This window comes from Nicotiana tabacum, chromosome 2 (assembly GCF_000715075.1).
Source record: "Nicotiana tabacum cultivar K326 chromosome 2, ASM71507v2, whole genome shotgun sequence".
NCBI lineage: Eukaryota > Viridiplantae > Streptophyta > Magnoliopsida > Solanales > Solanaceae > Nicotiana > Nicotiana tabacum.
In genome coordinates this window covers 70664491-70676237 of record NC_134081.1, presented here as the reverse complement: position 1 = coordinate 70676237, position 11747 = coordinate 70664491, and the positions used below count along the sequence as shown (strand labels likewise).

Genomic DNA, 11747 nt, shown 5'->3' with positions numbered 1-11747 from the left:
GCTGACAGTTCAAAATTCTCCCATCATGAGTGCCAGGAAGTTACATATATGACTCCCCACTTTGTCAAAAGTTACATATTAAGAGTCTCTGTCCTTTCTTAAAGGTTAATGCTAATAATGAGTGGAAGCAAGAACGAAAAGAAAAACAGGGAGAAGAAGGGAAAAGAAAGACTGTTTACACTAGTGTTTCCTGAACAATCTATAAGAACACACATAGGGATTAATTAATCAAACGGATGACTATTAAATTCCATGTGTTATCTAAGGAGAAGGTAAACATAAAAATTGGCCACAAGTTTAAGCAGCACACTGTGAAAGTAAAGGGAGTTATTTTAAGTTTAATTGGCCAAACATCAACGAGAACTGTTGGTATAAAGTATATAGTAGGAGTAAACTTTTGTATTTTATGTACTCACGGGAATCCTAAAATTTAAATGACCAGTTGGAGATTGGTAGCTTGCCAATGGAAGCTTCTATTCCCACTGTCACTGCTGTTGGGTCTGAGATTCTTTCCCTTCTTCTCTATTTTATTTTAAGTTTTGTGCGTGTATGTATATCTGTTTATGTACTGCTACTACCATTTCTCAGAATTATCCAAAACAAGCTTTTTTTCCCCATTTTTTTTGGGGGTGGGGTGGGGGGTGGTGGGGGGAGGGGGGTTGGCGGGGTTGAAGACCAAAAACTGCAGGGATCATCAAGGTGCTTCTCGAAAATTTAGCTTTCCTGATTTCACATATCCCAAAATTTTCCTTAAGCTATACTATGAAAACAAGTGGCCGCAAAATGAATAGGGAGCGATTATCTGGGCAAACAAATGGAAGACAACTGACCAGATTGAATGGGGAGTAATTATCTTCGTACATTTTACTTAAACCCTTCAGTTTATGTCTGGGCACGATTCAAAGCATGCTTGTTAATTAGATAAAGAAGTCAAGTGCCATGAACATATAACTAACTATTTTACCACTTGTATAGAAATACAACTGAATTATTTTACCATTTGTTCCTTGCATCTGCATGCAGTTCTCTGAGAGTGATCCTGGTGACCCTGAGCTTGATATGTCATCTATTTCCTCTTCACTACAAGCAGAAGAGCCATCAGTTCCAGCAACCTTTTGTCCAACTTCTAGCCTTTGGTTATCATGAGCCAAGACAAGCGGCTTCACATCAGAAGGTAACTTGGCCAGTAGAAAGCTTTGAGTTTCTTTGTTGGCGTGTTTTGGGATATAGTCGTTCAGACTCCCCTTAATCCTCCATCTTGATCCACAAGCATTGCACAGCACTGGCTTTTCAGGTGGTCCAGGTCTCCAAAGTGGAGTATCTGTTTAAGTTCACAGTTCATCAGCGCTGAAACTATGAAACAACTATAAAGGAATTCTCTACAGCTGATAAAGTTGTCCCAGAAACTGCTCAAGCATAGAATAATTGAAAACAACTATGAACATAGAGCAATAAATCAGAAGTATTATGAAACTAAAGCTACAGCGATTTTTTGGCAAAACCAGTGGAAAGCGCATCCATGTAAGATATGCCTCGACTTTTAAGAATATGTAAAAGAAAGTTTGTCCTTTGCATTTTCTTCACCAGTTAAAGGACCCATACAAATTGAGGTAAACGGTGGTCGACAAATGATTAAATGAATATGAATCATGAAGTAAAATGAGTAAAGACAATAGGTCTTGTTCAAATCAGGAAACATCAGAGATTTGCACTGTAAAAAAGCTCATGGATTGACGCTTCACGGCCGTCATAGACTGTCCACTTTGTCCTAATTAACTGTGAAGATATATTTTTCAGACTGCTGGCTTTGTCCTAATTAACTGTGAAGATAGGATGCCTTACACTCATCATAAACAGACTCGCAGATTGAGGCTTCATAGCCTTCTTGTCCATCAAATACTGTATCCAAACAAGCATGATGACATACCCTTCTTCTACATAAGTGTTAGAGATATTCGTAGAATCTTGGACTAACTTTGGAGGGAGAGCAAGAAAAGATCGCTATGCAATTTGGATATCACAAATTATCGAGAAAGACTATACTTGTTTGAAGTATTTTATTGGCTTTATGTATTCCTCTTCCTTACATAATGGTGGCAATCTCTATTTCTATTACGAATCTGTTGCTTTATATGTGTTACTAGTTATGCGTTTGCTTCAGGAGGCCAGTATTTTGACTGCACTCGATATCGAGAACACAGGCGTTATAGTGGGTAATTCTCACTTTTCATTTTAAATTTTTCCCTCTTGGCCATCCAACTTATGTCACTAGAGATTCTAGTCTACTGCCTTGGTTTAGTTCGTGTCATATAACATGGCTTTCTGAAAATGCTTAGTGTCAAATCATTCATTGGCTAATCAAATTTGGCTGCTCAAAGAGATTTTAAGGAAGAGCTATGGAACCAGTTTTGCAACTGCATTTTACTGCCTAATATTTCTTAGGATTTTGTGTATAAAGCATGAAACAAGCTGTCAATACATATTGACTTTAGTTTAATGCTTTCTTAGTGTATGGCAAAGCTACTGGCGAGGTGGTACTTTGATTTCATCTCTTACCTCTAATGATACAAGTTCTTATGATTTCACTTCCTGCAGGATTCCTAAGGGATACATACCTATCAGGAGACCACATGTTCAAAGGTAATAAAACAATGTAATCAATGTCAATCTGGTATCAGTTGGTCCCTTTCCATCCTTTTCTTTTTGGGAAAAATAATATATTTCCAGATATATGCCTAGGTCTTGTTAATCGAAACACTGAACAAAGACTTATTCCTGTAAGAACATCAAAAGCTGGTTAAAATGCCGATGCACTCTCCAACCATGATCAGCGAACATTTGGTAATTACACTTTATACTTCACACTTCTTATACTGTGGTCTTTGAGTTTTAAATATTGACTGAGGGCATTATTGTAAAGTTATATGTCAATAAACAATAGCATGAAAATCGCATGTGCACATTCAGTACTTTCTCCTCTGTGTCTGTGGCACTCTCATTTCATTTTCTGTTAGGCAAAACCCCGGAAACTGCTACAATTAAGACTTAAGGATCATTGCCAAAAGTTTAAATAAATGGGAATAAATAGTGTGATGCATATGATTGGGGACCGACTGTGCAATTATCCTATATGAATTCACTGCACGTGAAACTAATGGTTGCTGTATCTGAAATCAACTGCTATTTGAGTGGAGAGGTAACAAAGTTAAAGAAGTTCCATTTTATTCATCCAAACAGATAAATCGTTTTAGGAAATTCTAAATATCGGGTGTCATGCATGCAAGTTTTAAATTCCAGTAAGATCAGAGAGAAAAATTAAGCATTTGAAATTCTGTATCTTGACGATTGATATCAACAAGAAACATTCAATTGAAGAACGAGATGGAAGATAAACATGCAAGATGTGATAAAGGTTGTCAAAAGAACTCACGCCTGACACCACAATGGAAACACGGCCCTTCTCTTCCCATGAGATGTGCTTGCAGAGGATTCAGGTTTGACTATGCTGTTGCTAACCGTTAAGCTTCCAAAATTGTTGCCAGAATTTAAAACATATGAGTGAGAACACAAAGTAACCAAATGGAAAAAGGAACTGAAAATAAATTCAGTAGGCTAACAGCTGATCGTTTCCGTGGCAATAGATTATAGCTTTGTCATTAACTACTATCCTATTTGCAATAGTACCATACTCCACTTTGGACAGCTCATCAAATTTTACTCGAGAACATTTTCTCAAAAATTGACACGATAACTCCAACAGGAAGAACTTAAAAGCTCTTAGATGTGGTAAATCTTACCAATTAGGCCTTTTGTCAAGCACTCAAGCCTTATTACCGATGAATCTGAAGGCAAGAAACTATAGAAAGTTTTTAGACTTTATTTAAATGATAGAGTTGAGCAAATAACAGAGGCGAAAAGACAATGCTGATCTTAGTATTCTGGAAATTCTGGTCTGATTGAGATTTGAAAAATCCAAGGAGAAAGGGCCACAAATTACATTACTAAACAGATTCAGAAAAGAAAGAATGTATTCAATTTCATTCCAATTCTGGAAATTGTAGGAATCAGATTTAGATTTGAAAAATCCAAGGAGAAAGGCTCACTATTACATCACTTAGCAGATTCGGAAATGCATTCTGTTTCTTTCCAATTCTGCATTTCTGCACTGTTTCCCCTGCACCAATACACAGGTTGAAAAACCTTTCTGCCTAGTTTTGTGATTGGTCTGGTTGAGAGTACTGCAGGTGGATACAGGTCACAGAGACTTAGATATACATTCATATTTGGTAACGAAACCTCATTTCTTGAAGCACATTCAGAAAACATAAATATAAGCACTGAGTTGGTTTTTTCCGTGTTAATTTTCAGAAAATTTAATTGCTGATACTGTTGGGTCATGTTTGGGATTCGATTGTCTATTTTCGTCTTCTTGAGCTGAGGGTCTCTCGGAAACAACCTCTCTACCTCTCCAGGGTAGGGGTAAGGTCTGCGTACATTCTACCCTACCCAGACCCCACTTGTGGGATTTTACTGGGTTGTTGTTGTTGGGTCATGTTCACTCAGCTATCTGCAGTTTGCAAATGCTTGTGTCTTAGGGACTTCCTGAACTTGAAGGTTCTCTCTTCTGCTTGGCATTTTTGTTGTTAATTTAAGAGGAACTTACTACAACTTCTGATGTCCCAAGAAGTGCTTCTGCAATCTTTTTCCGTAACGCGATATCAGTGGCGGAGCCACCTTACAGGAAGGGGTGTCAAATGACACCCCTTCGCGGGAAAAATTCACCGTGTAGCTAGGTAAAAAAATAATTATATGTATATGTACTATGTATTGACTCCCCTTAATGTTTTGGTATGCTTACTTTTATATATTTTGACACCCCTTAACGAAAATTCTGGCTCCGCCACTGCGCGATATGACTCATCTGCGCAAGAATGCCCCTGCTGTTGAGATGCTATTCAATTACGAATCTGTGCTTAGTTTAACACAGTCATGTATGTCTCCGTTTTCGAAACTTCATGCATCTAGCATATTCATGTTATTAATGTTGTTTCTCTAACTTGCTTACAGAAATAAGAATATTTATTTCAGAAATGCATTACATATCCATGCTATACAGAGAAGATTGATATTTTTGCCTGCTCATTTGGCATAGCATGATCCTTTACAGAATCTTTAAGTGAAGCACTTCCAAAATTTTGATATATTTTGGTAATAACCTCCGCTGCATGTAAGGGTGGCAAGTGGATCGGTCCGGGCCCGGGACCGTTGGCCTAGTGGGCTAAGTGGGCCGGGACCGGTAGGACCACTAGAGGTGGGCTTGGGCCGGTTCTTGCCTTTGAACCGTTAGGACCGGGTAAATGAAAATAGCCAACGGTTATTTTTTAAAGCCCAACGGCTGTTTTTTAAAATAGCCAAACGGTAATTTTTTTTTTTAAAAAAGTAGCCGTTTGGCTATTTTAAAAAACAGCCGTTGGGCTTTAAAAAATAACCGTTGGCTATTTTCATTTAACCCCAAACTTTTTATAATTACATCTTTTCCTTATTTTCAACTATAAATACCCCCTCATTCTTTCATTTTTCTTACAATATCAATATCAATCTATCACAATCTCATTCCATAGGGGGAGGAAGACTAAAAAAAATATTGCCATATTTTTTTAATGCTATAATAAAATTACAAGGCATTGCTTTGAATATCTCTTTACAATATTTTTGTCTTTAAATTTGAATTAAAAAATTTAGGTCACAATTCTATAATAAATTTACAAGGTATTGCATTAGATATTTTTTTAACATTTTTTTGCCTCTAATTTCTATTTAAATTTTTTTTTTAAAATCAATTTTTAACCGTTGGGCCCACGGGCCTGGCCCGTTTAGCCCGGGACCATGAGTTCGTGGGCCCGGTTCCGGACCGGTTCCTACAAAAAGACCGTTTAGTCCGGGATCGTTAAGCCCATTTATTTAAGGACCGACCCGGGACCACGGCCCACTTGGCCCGCTTAGGGCCCAGACCGACCCACATGCCACCCCTAGCTGCATGTATGGAGAAACTTAAGTCTTGTGGTTCTTAACAATTTAGGCTACTATCTCAGAAGTTAAGAAGCTCTTTATCACAGAATTGGTGTCGTTCATCCTTGGTAGCAAAAATGTGTTTGTCCTTGTTTGCCTGATTTAGAAAAGTTAGGATTCAGGCGAATAATTGTCTGAAGTGTATGCTGTAGGTCTGACCTACTACAACTTTGTAGCTACAAATTCAATTTGGTGTACGTGGGGCAGTTATGAATGACTATGCCATTGAGTATGATTTGAACTAACTCCAAAGCGAAGGTGGGAAATGAGGAAATTTTATCATCCATGTTATGTGTTATCCAGATGTCTTTCTTATGGTGCTTACTCTATATTTCATCATATGCTTATGCAATGTGGATTTGCAGCGTTTGACGAAGTTCCTCTGCACATTCTCCATCGGGTTCCTGCCCAGCTTCAAGGTAGTGTATTTTCCAGAACTAATACAATGTGCTTCTCAGAATCACAGGCTCACCAGTATCATGCAACATCCTCGGTATCAAAGAAATTTACCCCTGCTCTGATTGAAGTGGTCGATGATTTACTTGTTTTGTCGAATGGTCACATATATCCACTCTACAAGAAACAAAAGGGAGTGTTTTCTTGGATACAAGAATTTTTAAGTGTTTGCAGCAAAATGTCTTTTTATGATGTTTTCAACTTATATCGGCTGTTCCCCCACCCCCTCTGTGTGTGTGTGTGTGAGTGTCCGCGCATGAGAGAGATATATGGGAGCTTGGTTGAAGCTGGTGTTGTGGCTATATACTAAACCATATGCTGTTTATCTTTGCAGGTTCGATGTGCCTTTTCAGATTTGCTCTTTGTTGTTCATGATGACTTAACTAGACAGACTTTACAGGCATACTTTGTAATTGGTAGGTAACATGCCCAGTATAATCCCACAAGTAGGGTCTGGGGAGGGTAGTGTGCACGCAGACCTTACCCCTACCTGGCGAGGTAGAGGCTGTTTCCAATAGACTCTCGGCTCTAGAAAAGATGAAAAGAGAGAGAAGGGAAGAAGACGAAGAAGAAAGAAAGAAAGAATAGGGAGGCAAGGATGATAAGAAAAAGGAAAAATAAAACACAACACAAACAATAAGTAAAAGAAAAAGTAGCATCAAATATAAACAAACCGGAAAATATGAAACACGGAGCGAACGAAACAATAGGCAAATACAAGAGGTCAAAGAATACGAAAAAAAAACAAGAGCGCTACTAATACTACTAGAAAAAAACGGGGAACTCCGACTACAAATAATTTCACTTAGAATTGAAGCTTAAATTATTATCACTAAGAGCTGCTTGGTATAAATTTTACTATTTGTACGTGTAACAAGTAGCACTCTATTGGTCCTCAAGGTAGTGATCACTTTAGTGGTTCGATTATCAAGCTACTTTCTGGAATAAAGAATTTCTATTTCTAGTTTCGAAAGAAATATATGCATTGGGAATTTGGGCATATTGATGATCCCTATCACATGTTTTTATTTGGATGTTTTGCCTTGCTAAATTAGCCAATATAACTACCTTTAAATTTTCTGGAGTAATTGATGAGACCGTGGCGTCCCTAAAATCACCTTTTGGAAGACAAATTAACGATGCCAGAACGGGAAAATAATAAAAAATATGTTTGTACTTAATTGAATGCTAAATAAACAATTATTTGCCGAGGACCTAGCAACCAACTACAAAAAATGGGCAAAAAGTAAAATAAAAAGCGTCAAACTCGTAAAATAAATATGACAAATATAAAAGAACAAACTGAAATTATACGAAAAAAGTGGAGAACTTAAAGCTAGTTTCATGCTGCATCAAGTACTTTACTGTATCAATACAATGTCAAATATATTTTAAAGCTAGTAGTGTGAAAAGGGAAAAAAAATACTAATATATTTGTAATCTTTCAGTAAATTAAAGAAACATATTTTTAACTTGAAATTCGGCAACTACATCATATTTCCTCTTTCAATATCCTTTTTACACAATTTGCTTTTAAATAACTATTGGTCGTGCATTAAAAATTACTAAAATTTGTTCAAAGTGATGAATAATAATATCTAAGTCGTCAGAGTTTTCTTAATTTTGATAATCTTAATTGACACTGGTGCATTTTTCTCCCTTTGTTTTGTTTTTAGCTCTATTTCCTCATTGGCGGTCTCTCTCTCTCTTCTTTATTTATTATTATCCAGAAGTATAAATATTAAACCAAAATAGCAGAAAGTTTTGAGTGCTCGTTCTTTTTCCTATAGTGCTTTTCAGCATCCAATTTTCGAGTCAAAAGAAAATATTGTAAAAAGAGCAAAAAATAATGTCGCCCACCGTGGGGCTCGAACCCACGACCACAAGGTTAAGAGCCTTGCGCTCTACCGACTGAGCTAGACGGGCCTAGTTTCACCTTAGGAGCATATAGATAAATTAATGAAACGTTTTTAATTAAGATGATTCGAGTTTAACTAGTGAATAGTCTGTAGTATACCTAGAAGAAAAACTTCACGACTTATTCTCGAAATTTAGTGTAGTTTATCCATCTTATAAAAGTTTGTCTTTTTCTTTAATTGGGAAAGTTCAAAAACACTTTCACTTAGAAACATCAGTGGAATAGACTGCATTACATCCGAATTTTCCTAGGTCATTTGTCACTTTGTTTGCTTCCCTGATGCTGATTTTAGGGATGTGACAAATATGACTAAGCACTTAAGTGGGTTAAAATTCGTCAAGACAATAAACAAATATTGATTCCAATCTACTTAAAGATGGTTTCGATCAAAATAGTTAAGTTCTTAAGTTCTAGATTGAGGAGTTGATAAAAAATACTCTCTTACGAGTTGATTTGCAATAGCAATATAGTAGTACACGTTGTAAATTGTCTTTCCACACAACACATTTTTAAAGTAAAACTGGTAGTTTACAGGTAAATTCTAAATAAGAAATTAAGATGTCGCTCGGCATATACCACGATCACTCTCGAAATGTACATAACTCTCCCAAAACTCGGAATATCGTAAGTCACAAGCTACAGAAAGAGAACCGTGTTTCTATATTCCAGAATCAACTTCAATCTTAATACTAAAAAGCACGTGACTTTAGAATTTTATTCCTTGTAGTTTAATATAATTACAACCAGCCGTGAAAATAGCGCGGGATAACCAGTTTTCAGACTGGTAATTGAAAAATAGTCAGCGTTTGCAAAGTCATTGAAAAATAGCTACTATTTTGCTGCAACACTGAAAGTTCCAGCATAATACACTGGAGATTGGTGCGTCTGTGTATGAACTTCCAGCATATTATGCTAGAATTCCAACACACGAAGTTCCAGCATAATATACTGAAAATTGGAGCACCTGTGTATTAACTTTCAGCATATTATGTTGGACTAGTATATTATACTGGAACTCCAATATATTATGCTGGAATATTTTCCGAATTTTGAACAGTGTTTTCGTTCATATTTATCTTTACATGAAAAGTGGCTAAATTTCAATTACTTTTGAAACTGTGGCTATTTTTCAATTACCACTTGTAAATCTGGCTATTTTTGAATTTCACCCGCTCTGGCCTCCTGACGCCGGATTCAACTGAACCCATAATTTTTTATGCTAAGAACAAAATTTTGGGTAAAAATCCATTAAAATTGCAACAAAAAAGTAGATATAAACCTATAATTTTAAAAAATACAATGTGTTCAATGATAAGAACCTTAAAAAGTAAATTTATAGAGTTTAAATCCTGAATTTATTGAATTTATTGAGTGTAATCTTTTTGTACTATATTCGTCATACTCAGTCCTTGAATGTACTGCACTTGTACAAAACTGAAATGTAAATAGTAAGTACTTGGCAATTTCTTACTACGCCCTAAATAACAGGGGTACGTAGTAGATATATTTAACAGCAAATGGCCAAATATACTCCTCTACTTTCGAAAATGGTCTAAGAATACTTCTCGTTATACTATTGAATTACTTATACCCCTGCAGTCATACTTTGGGTTCAAATATACCCCTCATTTAAACGGAGAGACACGTGTCATTGTCCTGTTGGTCAATTCTAAATATCTCCTAATTAATTAAAACGACCCATTACCCATACCCGAAAAATAATTTTTTTTGTAAAAACTGGAAAAAACTAAAAACATTTTTTTACTAAAAACTGAAAAAACGAAAATATATATTTTTTTTCCAGTTTTTACAAAAAAATTGCTTTAAAAAAACTGAAAAATAATTTTCTAAAGCAATTAAAAATTGAAAAAAACGGAAATATTTTTAACTAAAAACTGGAATTTTTTTATTTTGTTTTTTCAGTTTTTACAAAAACATTAGTTTAGAAAATTGCTTTTTAGTTTTTTTTTAGTTTTTACAAAAATATTATTTTAGAAAATATTTTTCACCTTTTGTTAAAGCAGTTTTTTTTATAAAAACTGGAAAAAAAAATATTTTCGTTTTTTTCAGTTTTTAGTAAAAAAATAAATTCAGTTTTTTTCAGGTTTTACAAAAAAAATTGCTTTAGAAAATTTATTTTTTGCTTTTTTTTTTAGTTTTTACAAAAATATTGTTTTAGAAAATATTTTTCAGTTTTTTCTAAAGCAGTTTTTTTGTAAAAACTGAAAAAAAATATTTTCGTGTTTTTCAGTTTTTTCCTGTTTTTACAAAAAAAAAATTGCTTTAAAAAATTATTTTTCGGGTATGGGTAATGAGTCTTTAATTAATTAGGAGATATTTAGAATTGATCAACAAGACGATGACACGTGTCCCTCCATTTAAATGAGAGGTATTTTTGAACCTAAAGTATGACTGCAGGGGTATAGATAACCCAATAGTATAACGAGATGTATTCTTAGATGATTTTCGAAAGTAGAGGAGTATATTTGGCCATTTACCGTATATTTAATCCCATCAAATGTACTTCCTTGTACTATACACAGAGTTGACTTGACATATACTATTGGTGATGTATCTTCGGAATTTTGATATACTAGTACTAACTAGTACTGTACTAGTAATATATAACCTCTTCCTCTTGTTGCTCTTTCATTCAGGACTAGGTTTTCCTATCTCAATTTATCTTAATTCAATATTCTCTACGATCTCTCCCCATTCGCAGTGTTTCTCAATTTATGTCTAATTCATTTTTTTCTTTTTTGTTTACTTAACTGTTTGTACTAATTTTTAAATTATTTGTTTCTCTTTTCTACAAATAATTTCATAAAATTTACTTTGGAGTATTCTTTAAAGGTTATATATTTTCAGAAAGCATTAAAATTGGGTAGGTTGTAGTTATTGTCTTTGGCAAAATCAAAAGTTGCACATACGTACGCAACCCAAATCTTTTGGGTAAGTAGCAATAGTTTTCGGTTCCAAAAGGAAACCTATTCTTCGTTTCACACTGGTAATTACAGCAGTCTTGACAGTAGCGCGGCAATGGCGAGGAATACCGCAAATGAAAAAGAATGTCCCATTTGTAAGAGTTACTTTGTTGTCTCCTGAACTACGTGTTTTCCGACATGGTGTAACTAAACTCTCCATGCCATAAAACTAAAAAGGGAAAAATAAAGATTGACATAAACCTAAACATAATTTGTGATGGTCCACAAACCAATTGAACAATACCAGAGTTTAAGTACCCTGATACTTTGAGTACTGTTGCCGCAGGCGGAAAAATACTAAAGAATGATCACTTTTTTTA

General features: G+C 35.1%; 1 non-coding gene across 1 annotated transcript; it reads right to left on the bottom strand.

Moving 5' to 3' along the window:
- Positions 1 to 8378: 8378 nt before the first annotated feature.
- Positions 8379 to 8451, bottom strand: TRNAK-CUU (transfer RNA lysine (anticodon CUU)). Its single transcript has one exon. It is a non-coding gene; the product is annotated as a tRNA-Lys (tRNA).
- Positions 8452 to 11747: the final 3296 nt, after the last annotated feature.